Source organism: Palaemon carinicauda, chromosome 37 (genome assembly GCF_036898095.1).
Source record: "Palaemon carinicauda isolate YSFRI2023 chromosome 37, ASM3689809v2, whole genome shotgun sequence".
Lineage (NCBI taxonomy): Eukaryota > Metazoa > Arthropoda > Malacostraca > Decapoda > Palaemonidae > Palaemon > Palaemon carinicauda.
In genome coordinates, this window is record NC_090761.1 from 63,023,713 (window position 1) to 63,038,041 (window position 14,329).

General features: G+C 34.8%; 1 long non-coding RNA gene across 1 annotated transcript; it reads left to right on the plus strand.

Annotated features, from left to right (window-relative positions):
* The first annotated feature begins 200 nt into the window (after positions 1 to 200).
* LOC137629728 (uncharacterized) lies at positions 201 to 13,669 on the plus strand. Its single transcript, XR_011041596.1, has 3 exons — positions 201 to 397; positions 7,892 to 7,978; positions 11,557 to 13,669. It is a non-coding gene; the product is annotated as an uncharacterized lncRNA (long non-coding RNA).
* The last annotated feature ends 660 nt before the right edge of the window (positions 13,670 to 14,329 follow it).

The following is a 14,329-nucleotide window of genomic DNA, read 5'->3' on the forward strand; positions in this document are numbered from 1 at the left end:
TTGCAATGAGGTAGCGATATGTATGATATTTAGCTCAATAAACTTGTTAAATCAAATCTCTCTCTCTGAATTAATTTTATTCCCGTCACTTTGGTAATGGTAATCTCTACCTTGATAAAATAGGAAATGAAATAAGACATAATTGTGTAATGATCTATAACAGTTAATGACTGGTGGACATGTAACTACTCAAGATACTTTGTTTTCCTTTAGCCAATCGGGAGTCTTAGTTCGAATTTTGTTAGAACAGAGTCACTCGGACTCTTGTGATTGGCTGAAGACTAGTAAAGTGACGTCATTTGAAAAGAGAAAAACTGAAATCGAAAATCTGTACCAATGGTCTCAGTTTAGTCTTTGGTGAGAATTGGTGCGCATCGGATCCCTTTGTGATATGAAGGTAAGATTTTGTTTTACTGTAAATGATTGGTTAGTGTCATTAGCTGGTGGGTTATCAAATTTTTGATATGGTTTTCGTACATGTAAAGAAATATGGAAATACTTGGGCATGTTTTCGAAAAGTTACGTTGAGGGAATAATTTCTTTTTTGGAATTTTAAAACTTATTGGGCTGTACAGTCCAGTGTTTCAGAGGCAGCGTAACCTAAAAAACTTGGGAATATTATGGTGTTCCGTGGATTTGTTATACGAACGAGCTAGGTGAGAAATATGTTAAAGCGTTTAACCAACATTGTGGTAATGTAAATTTTAACTTCAGAGATATCCATTTTACTTTTAGAATTTGCCTTTAAGGCCAATTTGATTTTTAAGGCTATTTATTCTTGGTTAACGAAGTGACCCTTTCAAATTTTATGCTTTCTATAAAATATATTTAGGCATTTTCATATCAAACTTTGGCAGAACTAACGTTAATGATAATGGAAAAATAATCATTTAAAAGCCAATATTGGCCGTTGTAAATTTCCCAATGTCATTTTGACACGGTTGAGTTTTACTAGTTCAGTAATCGTGATGTAATTTAGACGGCAGTCAAGGGTTTTCAGAAGGTAATCATGGATGATCAGAAGAGCCTGCATGAAGAATTAGTCTAAAATTGAATGGTTGGGGCTCAGGCTCTATGGCAGCATGAGGGCATTAGCATTCCGCTTACATAAGTGTTAGTGATTTAAGGTTGAGGCCCTTTGTGGACTCCATGCTTTTGACATTAGTATATTTCTTGTTCTATCAAGTATTGTAGAAGCTAATCTTAAAGGTGAATTCTGTTAACTGCAGTTTATTTTGAAAGTTTTTATTACTTTAAGACTAAGAAAATCTCTGAAGATATTTGCTTATGCTAAATAGTAATGCTGGTTTCTTCCAAGCCACAGTAATTGCAGTACGTTATGGGCGTTCCAAGTATAGAAATAGAACTAAGTAAACATCGTAGTGACAAGTTTTTATAGCTTGTACTTGAAGCTAAGGACAGTTTAGGCCTTTAGGGCAAAATGTTCTAGGTTTTAAATACCTTTAACTTTGGTTAGCGCTCTGTTCATAATCTTGTAAAGACTAAATTATCAACCATACTTTGTTACATATATATTACCCTATCTTTTTTTCAATGTCCTTTTGGGATTACTCTAACCTCCTGCTACAAAATCCTGAAATTCCCGATAGTTGACCATTCACGTGTTCATAACGTAGTTTTAAATATTTTTCTTTAGTTTGATCCGGGATAAAATATAAGATTTAACTTTTAATTCTTATGAAAGCCAATCACCTTTAATTTGCTCAATCCAATGGTTCTTGGTATTTGTTTCCCCTAATTTTAGCGAACCTTGAGTGAAGTTTGGCTTTGAAAGTTTTAAGTCAGTGTTTTTAGGGAAACTCATTGAATAGTCTATATTATGTGGATCGGTTTCACTTTCTATACACTTGTACCTTAATCCATAATATAATTTGCTTGTATATCTTGGAAAATAAGTAGGGAGTGCAGAAGATTCCTTTGGCATATAATTTTCTCGCCTTTTTTGTGAATTGAAAAGCACGGCTAGCTAACGTATGCGAATGGCCAAATCAGCGCTAATGCAGTACATATAATTCGCTAAAAAATTTGTTTAGTAGCGGTAGTAGGTTGGCCAAGGCACCAGCCGCCCGTTGAGATACTACCGCCAGAGAGTTATGGGGTCCTTTGACTGGCCAGACAGTACTACGTTGGATCCTTCTCTTTGGTTACGGTTCTTTCTCTTTGCCTACACATACGCCGAATAGTCTGGCCTATTCTTAACAGATTCTCCTCTGTCCTCACACACCTGACAACACTGAGGTTACTAAACAATTCTTCTTCGCTCAAGGGGTTAACTACTGCACTGTATTTGTTCTGTGGCTACTTTCCTCTTAGTAAGGGTAGAAGAGACTCTTTAGCTATGGTAAGCAGCTCTTCTAGGAGAAGGACACTCCAAAATCAAACCATTGTTCTCTAGTCTTGGGTAGTGCCATAGCCTCTGTACCATGGTCTTCCACTGTCTTGGGTTAGAGTTCTCTTGCTTGAGGGTACAATCAGGCACACTATTCTATTTAATTTCTCTTCCTCTTGTTTTGTGAGTTTTCATAGTTTATATAGGAAATATTTATTTTAATGTTACTTTTCTTAAAATATTTTATTTTTCCTTCTTTCCTTTCCTTACTGGGCTATTTTCCCTGTTGGGGCCCCTGGGCTTATAGCATTTTGCTTTTCCAGCTAGGGTTGTAGCTTAGCAAATAATAATAATAATAATAAGACCTTTTAAGTTATATTGCGTAAATTGCCATATGTACACTGGCTTGGATGTATTTCTGAAGTACCGTGAATAGGGCTCGTTTGATTGTTAGAATAGTCGAAGATGCTAGCATTGATAGTACATTTAAGATCCTATATTTCATATGTTAAAATGAGAGTATTTTTTATAATAAATGGTTAATGTGGCTGCCGCTGGGTTTAACTATAGTCACATAAGCAAAGCATGCTATTTTGAAGGTAAGAAATAAAACTGAGTGCCTCTTAGTACTTATTTTGGAACATAAATAGGAAACTTGTATACTTAAATGCAGATGTGTTTATCTGGTCTCGTTATTAAGCTACAGTACCCCCTTGCTTTATTAAGCTCCTAAACTGCTCAAGTTCAAACTAAACGTAAAACTATTTTCACCTAAAAAATATTTCCAAATTGTAGTATTTTTACCAATAAACTTTAATCATCTGCATCTCGCATACCAGTCTCTTAGTTAAATTTTTTTACTTTATAAAACTTTAATTTATCAGTATTGCGGCAGTTAATTTCCTTACCCAAAGCTTTTTAATTCCTGAGCCCTTAATGGAATTTCTCTAGGAAATTAGCACCAGTATGCCGTTAGTCATACTAATCGGTAATGTCAATTTGGATATTTCATGTGAAGATTAGTTCTGGAATATACATGCAAATTAATTTGTGCTGGCTGCTCATCTCCCCCAATACCACGAACAGCTTTGGCACGTTGATCTTTAATGCGCCACATGGCGCCAAATATGGTCCATATTTTCATAGCCTGGCCTCGAGTTGTATCCTTAATTTTAACTGCTTACCAATTTACTTCATACACTTTTAAGATAATTTATTCTATTGTAAGCTACTTATTTGTATTCGATACTAGCTATGAGAACAGTGGCAACGTGTTCGCCTAAAATTCGCATGGCAGCAGATCGATCCTGGCCCGGAACTGAGTTTAAATCTGTTTACTGGGGAGGCCACCACAGTGTGGTGGGGTTGGGTTTACCCGACTGAAACGAACTGAAATCAGACACCTTTACTTTTAACGATTTGAAAAATAACCATTCTTTGGTACTTTTATTTGGCCTTCACCAGTATTTCCATGTTCTGGAGTTGTACTGAAGGACGCTGCTAGATTTATGATTAATATTTTTAAAACGGCTGCTCCACTTTCATACTCCCAAGTATTATTCGTTCTTGCAAAATCTATGCTGCGGATAGACTTGTGACGCGTCAGTTAATTCCATCTGCTGATCTTCGGGTGGCTGATCAACAGATTACAAATGATTAGATATTTTTTAAAATTAAGGGCTGCTCTGATGGTCTTAGCAATTCATACAATTTGTCAACCAAGTAATGATTGAGGTACTCGGCTTTATCTAAGCTTTATCTAATATACCAAACGACTGTAAATCATTACGTAGTTCATGCAAAACTATCAAAAGCAGCAATAAGAGTAATATAAAGATACCACATTTGTTCTAGCAAGCCATTTACAACAGAGCATATAGCTCTGTATTCAGACTGGTCTGGTAATGCTTATATTTTTATTAGTAATTATATTTTAGCAATTTTAAAAAGGTGATTCGAAACTGGTCTGCAAGAATTATATTCCTGATAATCTATAGCAATTCTTAGAACCGATGTAACTCCTGCCATTTTCGCATATTTAAGAAGCTTGCCCATCGACCAATATTCAATATTCTTGTAATGGATCTTAAAATATCGATATATTTGCCCATAGATTAGTTTATCGGATGGAAACTGTTTTGCTATGAGTTGCCGGTGTAGGAAGATTGAAGTTAACGTTACTGCTTTTTTTTTTACGTCTGGTGAATGGATTTATCCCCCACTTGGTACGTCAAATTCAGGTTTAGATTGAAATAGTTGACAATGTGTACCCACCCATCGTTAATTTTGGAGTGAAATCTAATTTCCATACACTTCAAAATTTCCCTTTCCATGGCACCTAAACCAAATTTCAATGCTTGTCCTTGACAACCTAAGATTCTTACCATAACTAGCGTGAACAATATTATCGGTATCAGTTTAACTGAAAATTTTGTAGTCTTGAAATTATCTTGTATTGGTGTTTTACGTTGACCTTACCAACTTAAGTAAACGAATGATTGTAGGTGGTCTTTTCACATTCATAACTGAAACTGATACACATTGTCCTGTCTTTGAAATTTGCAGTCACTGGTACACTTTTCTGTAATATTGAAATTAGTTATAAATCTAACTAGTTTTATTAAATTTTAAGTTCGAGTAGTCTCAAATGCAGATTTCACCCTTAGTCTTTAAACCAGAATTATATCTTCAAGAGTTATTTCCAAATAACAATGAAAATATTCAGATTAAAGATCAATAGTCCTTGGGTAAATACGAATGGTTTGAATTTAAAAAAAAATCCAAACGTACAAGGAATTTTAAAAACTAAAATTGGGATGGATGAAAAATTCTATTCGGATAGGAAAACCTTTTGTGGTCTACAAACTCGATTCCGAACTTTAAATTTCCCGTGGTACGTTAGGGATGTTTTGGTTAATATTTTGGGCATTTTAAAGGGGAAAAAATCAGTTTCCCAAGGATGGAGTAGTCAATTCCAAGTCAAATTCACACTATCGTAGAACTGGAAGTTTCGACTTCAATCTTGAAACTTTTTATATAATCAGGATGCATATAGTCTTGCAGCTAACTTGCGTGTCTTTGCTCCAATAACAAATGAATCGGTTATTTGTTAGTTGGTGGTTTTGATGTTTAGAAAATTTTAGTTGTCATAGATTGGTGGGTAATCGCACATATAGCAATGTTTCTAGTTTTTTTAGTGCAACTCGATTAATAAGAGATTTTCTACCCTGAGATGCAATACCCGAATCCGTATCGAGAGGGTTCATCTTGCTGGACTAGATATTTTGAGAGCATTTTATAACCTCTTCATTTTGTGCAACATGCATGAGGAACTTTTAACCAGTTAGGACTGATCAAATGCGAGTAATTTAAACTTTGTAATTAAATCTCAGCAAGTTTTAACAAAATATGTAGGTATTATGGTGCAGATAAATTCACTTTGCTTCTCGTGTAATATTCTTAGAGAAAATTATAGTATACCTCTACTGTAGGTACTAAAGATTTAAAATGTCCCCAAAACTATGTTAACCTCCACTAAACATCAGTAGGACAAGATATCAGGACATTTAAGAAATAAAACTTGTGTCGATGTGTAATTATTTACGCAGAATACGATGCGATGATCTAAATGCCCAAGAATGTATAAGACAAACTATTCTAGGTTCTGTCGAGCTGTTTCCACTAGTGATAAGACAGTTATAGTAAAAGCGTTATTAGAATGGTAGACCAGCTATAATGAAGTTAGTTTTTAACCTTTACGTCTTTAGTTCCATGTCTAGGGAACTTTTCTGTGATCTCAATGTGTAGGAACTCTTGTTTTAAAGCAGATCAGTCAAGTTTTATGACCTTTACGACTTTAGTTCCAAGTCTAGGGAACTTTTCAGTGATCTCAATGGGTAGGAACTCTTGTTTTAAAGCAGATCAGTTAAGTTTTATAACCTTTACGTCTTTAGTTCCACGTCTAGGGAACTTTTCAGTGATCTCAATGGGTAGGAACTCTTGTTTTAAAGCAGATCAGTTAAGTTTTATAACCTTTACGTCTTTAGTTCCATGTCTAGGGAACTTTTCAGTGATCTCAATGGGTAGGAACTCTTGTTTTAAAGCAGATCAGTTAAGTTTTATGACCTTTACGTCTTTAGTTCCACGTCTAGGGAACTTTTCACTGATCTCAATGGGTAGGAACTCGTTTTAAAGCAGATCAGTTAAGTTTTATGACCTTTACGTCTTTAGTTCCACGTCTAGGGAACTTTTCAGTGATCTCAATGGGTAGGAACTCTTGTTTTAAAGCAGATCAGTTAAGTTTTATAACCTTTACGTCTTTAGTTCCATGTCTAGGGAACTTTTCACTGATCTCAATGGGTAGGAACTCTTGTTTTAAAGCAGATCAGTTAAGTTTTATGACCTTTACGTCTTTAGTTCCATGTCTAGGGAACTTTTCAGCGATCTCAGTGGGTAGGAACTCTTGTTTTAAAGCAGATCTTGTTTTAAAGCAGATCAGTTAAGTTTTATGACCTTTACGTCTTTAGTTCCATGTCTAGGGAACTTTTCAGTGATCTCAATGGGTAGGAACTCTTGTTTTAAAGCAGATCAGTTAAGTTTTATGACCTTTACGACTTTAGTTCCAAGTCTAGGGAACTTTTCAGTGATCTCAATGGGTAGGAACTCTTGTTTTAAAGCAGATCAGTTAAGTTTTATAACCTTTACGTCTTTAGTTCCATGTCTAGGGAACTTTTCAGTGATCTCAATGGGTAGGAACTCTTGTTTTAAAGCAGATCAGTTAAGTTTTATGACCTTTACGTCTTTAGTTCCATGTCTAGGGAACTTTTCAGTGATCTCAATGGGTAGGAACTCTTGTTTTAAAGCAGATCAGTTAAGTTTTATGACCTTTACGACTTTAGTTCCAAGTCTAGGGAACTTTTCAGTGATCTCAATGGGTAGGAACTCTTGTTTTAAACCAGATCAGTTAATAACCTTTGCAATTCGTGCTATACATACTGTTTACTATTTGATGACCGAAGATAATTCCAATTTGAACTATAGGGTAAACAATGCTCAGAACTAAAATGTCAAAGAAATGTTAGCTTTGTTTTCCTCGCTTCTCTGAAAGGAGGAAATCAGATTTCACCCCCGAATTTAAAAGTTAATTAAAGATGCGATTTTAGCTGAATGACATAATCAAAATAATTTTAGAAATTATAAATTTACTGGCTTCATGAACATAATTGGCTTGAGTTACAATACTCTTAGAATAATAAATATTAAGAGTAATATATTCAATTTAGATGTTGGGTTGAATTAGTTCCATATATATGTACGATGAAATGTAGATTTTGTATACAGTATTATAAAATTAAATTTAGTGGAGGTTCAGTTCAATAGGCACCATTATGCAGACTATACATAGGATATTAGATTTTGAGATTGAATGATAATGCTATTTTTTTTTTCAATGCACGTATCCTATGATACAATGTGCCAACAATTAATCAAATATTTTTAGTAGCTTAATTTTGTGCTGATTGAAGTTTTATTTTGTTTCAGGTGGTTTTAATTTGGAAATTGAAGCGCGCACTTCCAACATCTAACGGCATCACTTTAAATCACGCTAAAACGTGGTCTTGATAGAAGGTAAGAGATACTTTTTACCCAAGGTAATTGTGATGAATATTGTGCATGTAATTGTCATGAATATTGTAAATGTAATTGTCATGAATAGTGTACATGTAATTGTCATGAATATTGTACATGTAATTGTCATGAATATTGTACATGTAATTGTCATGAATATTTTACATGTAATTGTCATGAATATTGTACATGTAATTCCGTAAACTTAAGTTATGCATAAATTTGCTATAAACCTTTTGACTATAGTGAACAAATTAAATGTAATTAGTTTTTGAAGTGGTGTGGTTGGTGTGAGCCAAGATTTTGCCCGCAGGGAATGAGGTAGGACTAGTTAGGCTATCCAAATTGGTTAGGTTTTAATTTTAGATATTGAGAGAGTTGTGCATTTTAAATCTGACTTTACTAGACAGTTTTTGTTGTTAGGCATGCATAAAGTTTTCTGGATGAAATTTCATTTTGTCGAGCTGTATTTTGATCTACCTCAAATAGTTTTAGGATAGTTTTCCTACCATCAAGACTCCTTAAAGATTTGATTTAGTATGAACAAAAAGTTACTAAGTAATTTATTGTAGAAAGTGTTGTTGGTGTGAAGAAAATAATCTAGACCAATCAGAAGGGTTAATGACATTCTTCTTTCCCAGTTAATCTCTACATTAAGGGGTCGGTTGTCTGTTGCGACCTCTGCACTGCCTTTAATTAAAGGCTTTCTTTAGCACTAAACCACTCCATATCTTTCGCCTATTCTGATAGTTTTTGACAAGTGCTCAACCCTGGTTGAGAACCCTAGTATTCTCCTGGGCTGAGCTACTCTATACCTCCTCGGGGTTATTGTTCTCAAGACTTGACATCTGGTTGTCTTAATACTGGGGTTTTTGAACCCAGTGCTGTCAAACCTCTCCTAAAAACTTTCACTCCTCGCTCTTCTATTTAGTCTCACTGCTATCTGACTTTTTCCCTCCTTAGGAAGGTATCAGTGGGGAGACGGGTGCAGTCAACTGCCTTCCTTCTGGCTCCCCTATGGGGCCCGGTTTTTTTCGCCAACTTCAGTGTTTTGGACCTCTCGACTCCTCCCTGCTGCTACTATTAATTTCTTAGTTTTCAAACGAATTCTTGGGAGAACATGGATACCAGCTTCCCATAAGCAATTATTACAAGGCTTGCTCAGGGCTGAGCAAGACCCACAGCAAGAACATTCTTTGGGCTGAGAATCTTGCAAGACCCTGACCACACCAGTCTGTCTTCTAAACTATGACTGACTGAGCCCCCGTCTGGAAATAAGGTCCGGACAGTCTGAGTGTTACAATCTAAATTCTCTGCCTCTCTACAGTAGTTCATCTGTAACGGGTTCCTCCCAAGGCCCCCTCACTACATATTCAACCCAAGCTTATCTGTTCTCAAGCTTTGCTTCCCCTTTTAGGTTTAGGGACCGTTTCTGATCCATACATAAACACTGGTCTGATTGTAATAAAGATCTGTACTTTTGGCTTGATTGGCATTTTATAACACCACTCCTACTTCACTCCACTCCCCCTATTATCTACTCAACTACAGCCTCACATCCTCCCTCCTGACCTAATATATATCTTAAGTATCTGAAATGTTTCAGGTGTTTTATAACAGCCTCTACATGAATGCATAACTACTGTCTGTACCTTTCTTACTGCATGACATTGCTCTAGTCTTATCTACATTACCTTTCAAGCCACTTCTCTCCAAAGTCTCTTGGCACTCTACAACCCATCTTTGCAGCTTCCCAATTTTCATCGATAATCTCCAAATCTGCATATAGCAATGAACCCATAATTTCTTATCTTGTCAATACATTCATGACCACAAATATGGAGGCTTACTGTGGATCTCTGATGTAATTTAACTTACAAGTTTTAACCCAGCAGCTGTTTTCTAGCCGGTGTTCTTTTATACATATTCTACCATTCTAACAAGCTTCTGGGATTTAACTGTTCCTCAAGCACCAAAGCATCATCTTGGTATTCTAATATAAGCTTTCTAGATCTACAAAAATACAGAAGAGCTCCTGGTTTGCCTCTAGCCCCTTTTTCCTGTAGCTGTCATACTACAAAGATGGCATCGTCACTTCCTCATGAATCCATACTGCTGTTGCCCAATCCTTACAATTTAATCTAGTATCTAAAAAAAAATTCAAACCATGCTCTTATTTGAATTCCCGTGTAGTTACTGCATTCCATAATAATCACCTTTGTGCTTAAATGTAAATATCATTAGACTTGACTCAGTCGTTCGTTAATGTTTAATCTTCCTGTATTGCTCTTGATAAATAGAAAACCCATTCTTCACCCTCTGTAGCTAGTACCTTGACACTCTAAATTTAAAACGGTGGGCCTAGTCCTTTACCATTTTTTATTTTACTCAATGCCCCCTTTACTTTTGTATTCCCTATTCTCATCATTGGCTCTCTAACTCTTTGTTTCTCCCAGCTCACCTTCAGTATTCAATTGTTCAGAACATCTATCCATCTCCCCTTAGTCTTCATCCTTATGCAATATATTTCCATATCTATCCTCAACACCCAGTTGCCTCAAATCCTGCCTTTGCCTTTTTCTCAAGTTCGAAAGCTTAGATATCCTTTCCTCCTTGTTCCTAGCCTTTCATTAGTTCTGCTGCTCTTCCAATAGTTATACCAACTTTCCTCATAAAATCTTCTTTTCTATATCGTTCCTCTGAACTCTGTGGGTGTTTTACCTTCCAATCCTTAAATACCTTGATTTTCTTTAGACATGCACCTTTGTTCTACCGCCACCTCTAATTGACACATTATCTGCTGGGTTTTTTTTTTTTTTTTTTTCTAATTCTTCTCCCTTACACATTTCCACTCTAACTTGTCCAATCACTTCAACCTTTCTAGTCTGACAAACCTAAATTGGTCTTACTTTTCTACTTCAAGGTCCCAAACCTTAAGTTTAGATCTTTTTCTTGGGTTTTGTACCTCATTGTCAAGTACATCCCTATCAGTCAAACACATGCTACCCCCAAAATCACTAAAACTCATCCTTTTGTCAACTCTTCTAACCAGGATATCTCTGGCTTTCTACTCTTCTACTTTCATTGGTTATCAGATTCTTATAGGATATTAATTAGGTTAAGGCTGTTATTCAAAGTTTTATATTCAGTGGTCTATCCATTTAAAGCAGACGTTCATCAGTGGATTTAGATATGGCTAATTGGGTTTTAATGTCAGGTTGATGTTTTGTAGATTTGTAAAATGTTATGGTTAGATTTTAGACAGCAGTTTAGCCATACAACATTAAGTTGGACAGTTTAACAAATCAGGATGTTATTCAGTGGAGCTGAACTGTAAATGGGTAGGGAGTCAGTGTGGAAATGTTTATAAGGTTTACTAGGGTTACGGGAGTTATTCTGTAGTTGAAAATTTTACTCTATATTTTAAGCGTAGTTTGTGTAGGCGTGGAAATTGGAAAATGTTCTTTCCACATCATACAAATTACTTGTGCAGTAAATATTTCGGTGTGACTATTTTCCTTTGCATTAAAATATCCATCCGTATGAGACTATAATTAATTAATTTTTTTCTTTTACAGGACTAAAGTCGTCATAACAAGAACGTGATTCGTAGTGCTGGTCTACACTCTAAGTGAAATTGCAGATAACATCGACTACATTGAAACTCTCTAAAACTGCCGTGAAGAAACCTGATTTCCTATGGATGAATCTGATTAATTTTAGCCTTTAATTTGCAATGAAGCCCCAAGTAGTTTCCTGAAACTTGCATTATCAACTCTTAAAGAACTAAATCTGTCGAGGCAATGATATTTTGGAACTGCCATTATATTTCAGGAATATTTTACCTCTGACAGATAGTTGTCATTGTCAATTCAAATTGGTTCAAATTGATATAAATGAGGATTTCTACTAATACATAGTAAAATGTCTGAAATATATTAAAATCTTCATTAGGGAAAATGTCTTTAGTGCTCCACTAGGGTTAAACTTAATCTGAATTTGGCTTGGTATTAAATTTTGAAAATGTCCCGGTCTACAGTTTCATCGTATTTCCAATAACCAGAACATTTAATTTCCTCTAAGCTCTTAAAGCGCTTTAAACGAATTTTGTCTTCATGCAGGCTTTTTATTTAAAACCATAAGAATTGGAGTACATATGTAACAAACCTAACCTTAATGCAATTCTGAGTTTGAGGGTTTAGTTTAAAAGTTATAAGGGACTCCTGATAAGTAACCGTATTGATAAGAGCTTTATTGGTGGGTAATGGGCTGTAGTTTTATAAATCTTAGAGTATATATAGTAATCAGAAAGGTGTGTAAAAGATTCATAAGAGTTAAATTACTTCAGGTATTCTTGCGCGTGCCCTATCAACTGAGGAAACTTAATATCTTAGTCTACGAAATTTTTCACCTATTACCTTTATTTTGTGCATAGTCTATTCATTTAATTTTCAGAGGTCAGTTTCTTCGTGAGTAATTACTTGTGTAGACTACATTAAGCAAGTTATCTATACGTGTGACTGTCGGATAGTAGCTTTACATGCAAACGTTTAAAACTTATGATTTGCATTTGAAGAGTTCTCCTATTTAATTAACTCCCTATACTACATAAATAAGTCTTCATGTTCATGGCACAACTTTAAATATCTAGAAACTACTACAAAACCTTTTATTTTTTCGCAATTCTAACAATGTTTTTTATCGTGGTAGGAGACCCTCTTTTAGGCAGGTTGAGTTAAAAGTAATGGCTGCATCGGCAGAGTTTATTTTCTTATCAAATTTTTCTATTTTCCGGATAATTCTCTTCTCTAGAGCGCTGCAATCAGCCAGCAGACTTGAAAAATTCATCAGTCGGGTGAATGACAAAATCGGGAAGACTTTTCAAGTATATTCTCACAAAATACAAGTAAAACTTTTGGTACAAAATAGTAAAAACTACGACGCGTTTCGAGGATAAGTCCTTGTTTTTTTATTGTAATTTAGTCTATCTTTCATCTGACGAGATAAGTTTTTCATGCCTTTCTGTATTCGTTCACTTTTAGTCGAGTTTAGATATCTGTTCTTTTGATGCCGAGTCTGGTTAATTGTTTAAATATTAAAAATAAATTTCTGCCCATCAGTCCGTCTAACCTATTAGTTTGGTACCCTGGCTATGTGTCTTCCCATATATGCCTGAAACTCGCGTAGATATCTTTACAATTAAATGTAATAGTTGCTAAACAATACTCACATTCACTACGGGCCAACCAGGGGAAAGGCCCGTGCCAACAACAAGTGTTGGCTTTAATACCCCAACAACAACTCGCATTCAATTAACTAAGAAATTATCGATTTCATGAATATTTAGTTTTATTTAGCTGTACCAATAACAACGCAATATAGCTTAACCAACTAATAACATCGCAATTTCATTTAAGAATTCTGTAGATGCGTATTATTTCAACTTGTGAAATTTCATAAGCCAGTGACAGGGAAAGAAGTTGTGCGGAAAATCAAATATTTTAATGTTCTGAAAACCTTTTACTTTAATTTGGTGGAAATGTCATGTTGTCCACATTACTAAGAATACAATTGCCCATTAATCTCTCATTTCACCTGTTTAACATTTAATATACTGTGTATATTAGTTTTCAAAAAGTACCAATGAAATTCTGTTATGTATCTTAAGTTTTCAATAAAATTTAGAATGTATTTTGGTCATGCTTTCCCATGTTGTATTTTCTCAGTTTCTCCGTACTAGATGTTTTATGATTTAATGCAAATTTGAGGTTTTAAGAGTAAAATCCTTAACTGAACAGTACTACAGTCACACGTGAGGTCCTTGTTTAAGGTAGATGAGAATTTTTTCTTGACAGTTCTTGGATTTCAGTGTAATAAGCTTTAGAATAACTTAACTGATTTGGTGAAAACTATTGAGTAAAATAATCACTGATTTTCAGCCTTAGAATGACTTTATGGCTTTAACTATTTAAAGTAATTTTTAGTAATTCTTTAGATTTTCAAGCAATGTTCTACGTGTAATGTACTGGGTATGTGATATATCTCTAGTGGTTAAAATGACGTAATTTCCAAGATTGATTCGTTATTTCCGAGATTGATTCAGGAATACTGAAATATAACTTAGGAATCTGGTAAAGGAATATTTGAAGACTTTATGAAATAGTTTTAGAAGGTTTAAAGTAGGGCTAGTTAGAAAGTCCATGGATGTTAAAAAAAATGGTTAGATTATAAACTATTACAGAACTTTAGTAAAGATAAATATGTAATTTATACTTTTTATGGGATGTCGAAGTTTCATTAAAGATCAGCTGTCAATAGTAATTAAAGGAATGTTAAAGCTAGTCTTTCAGA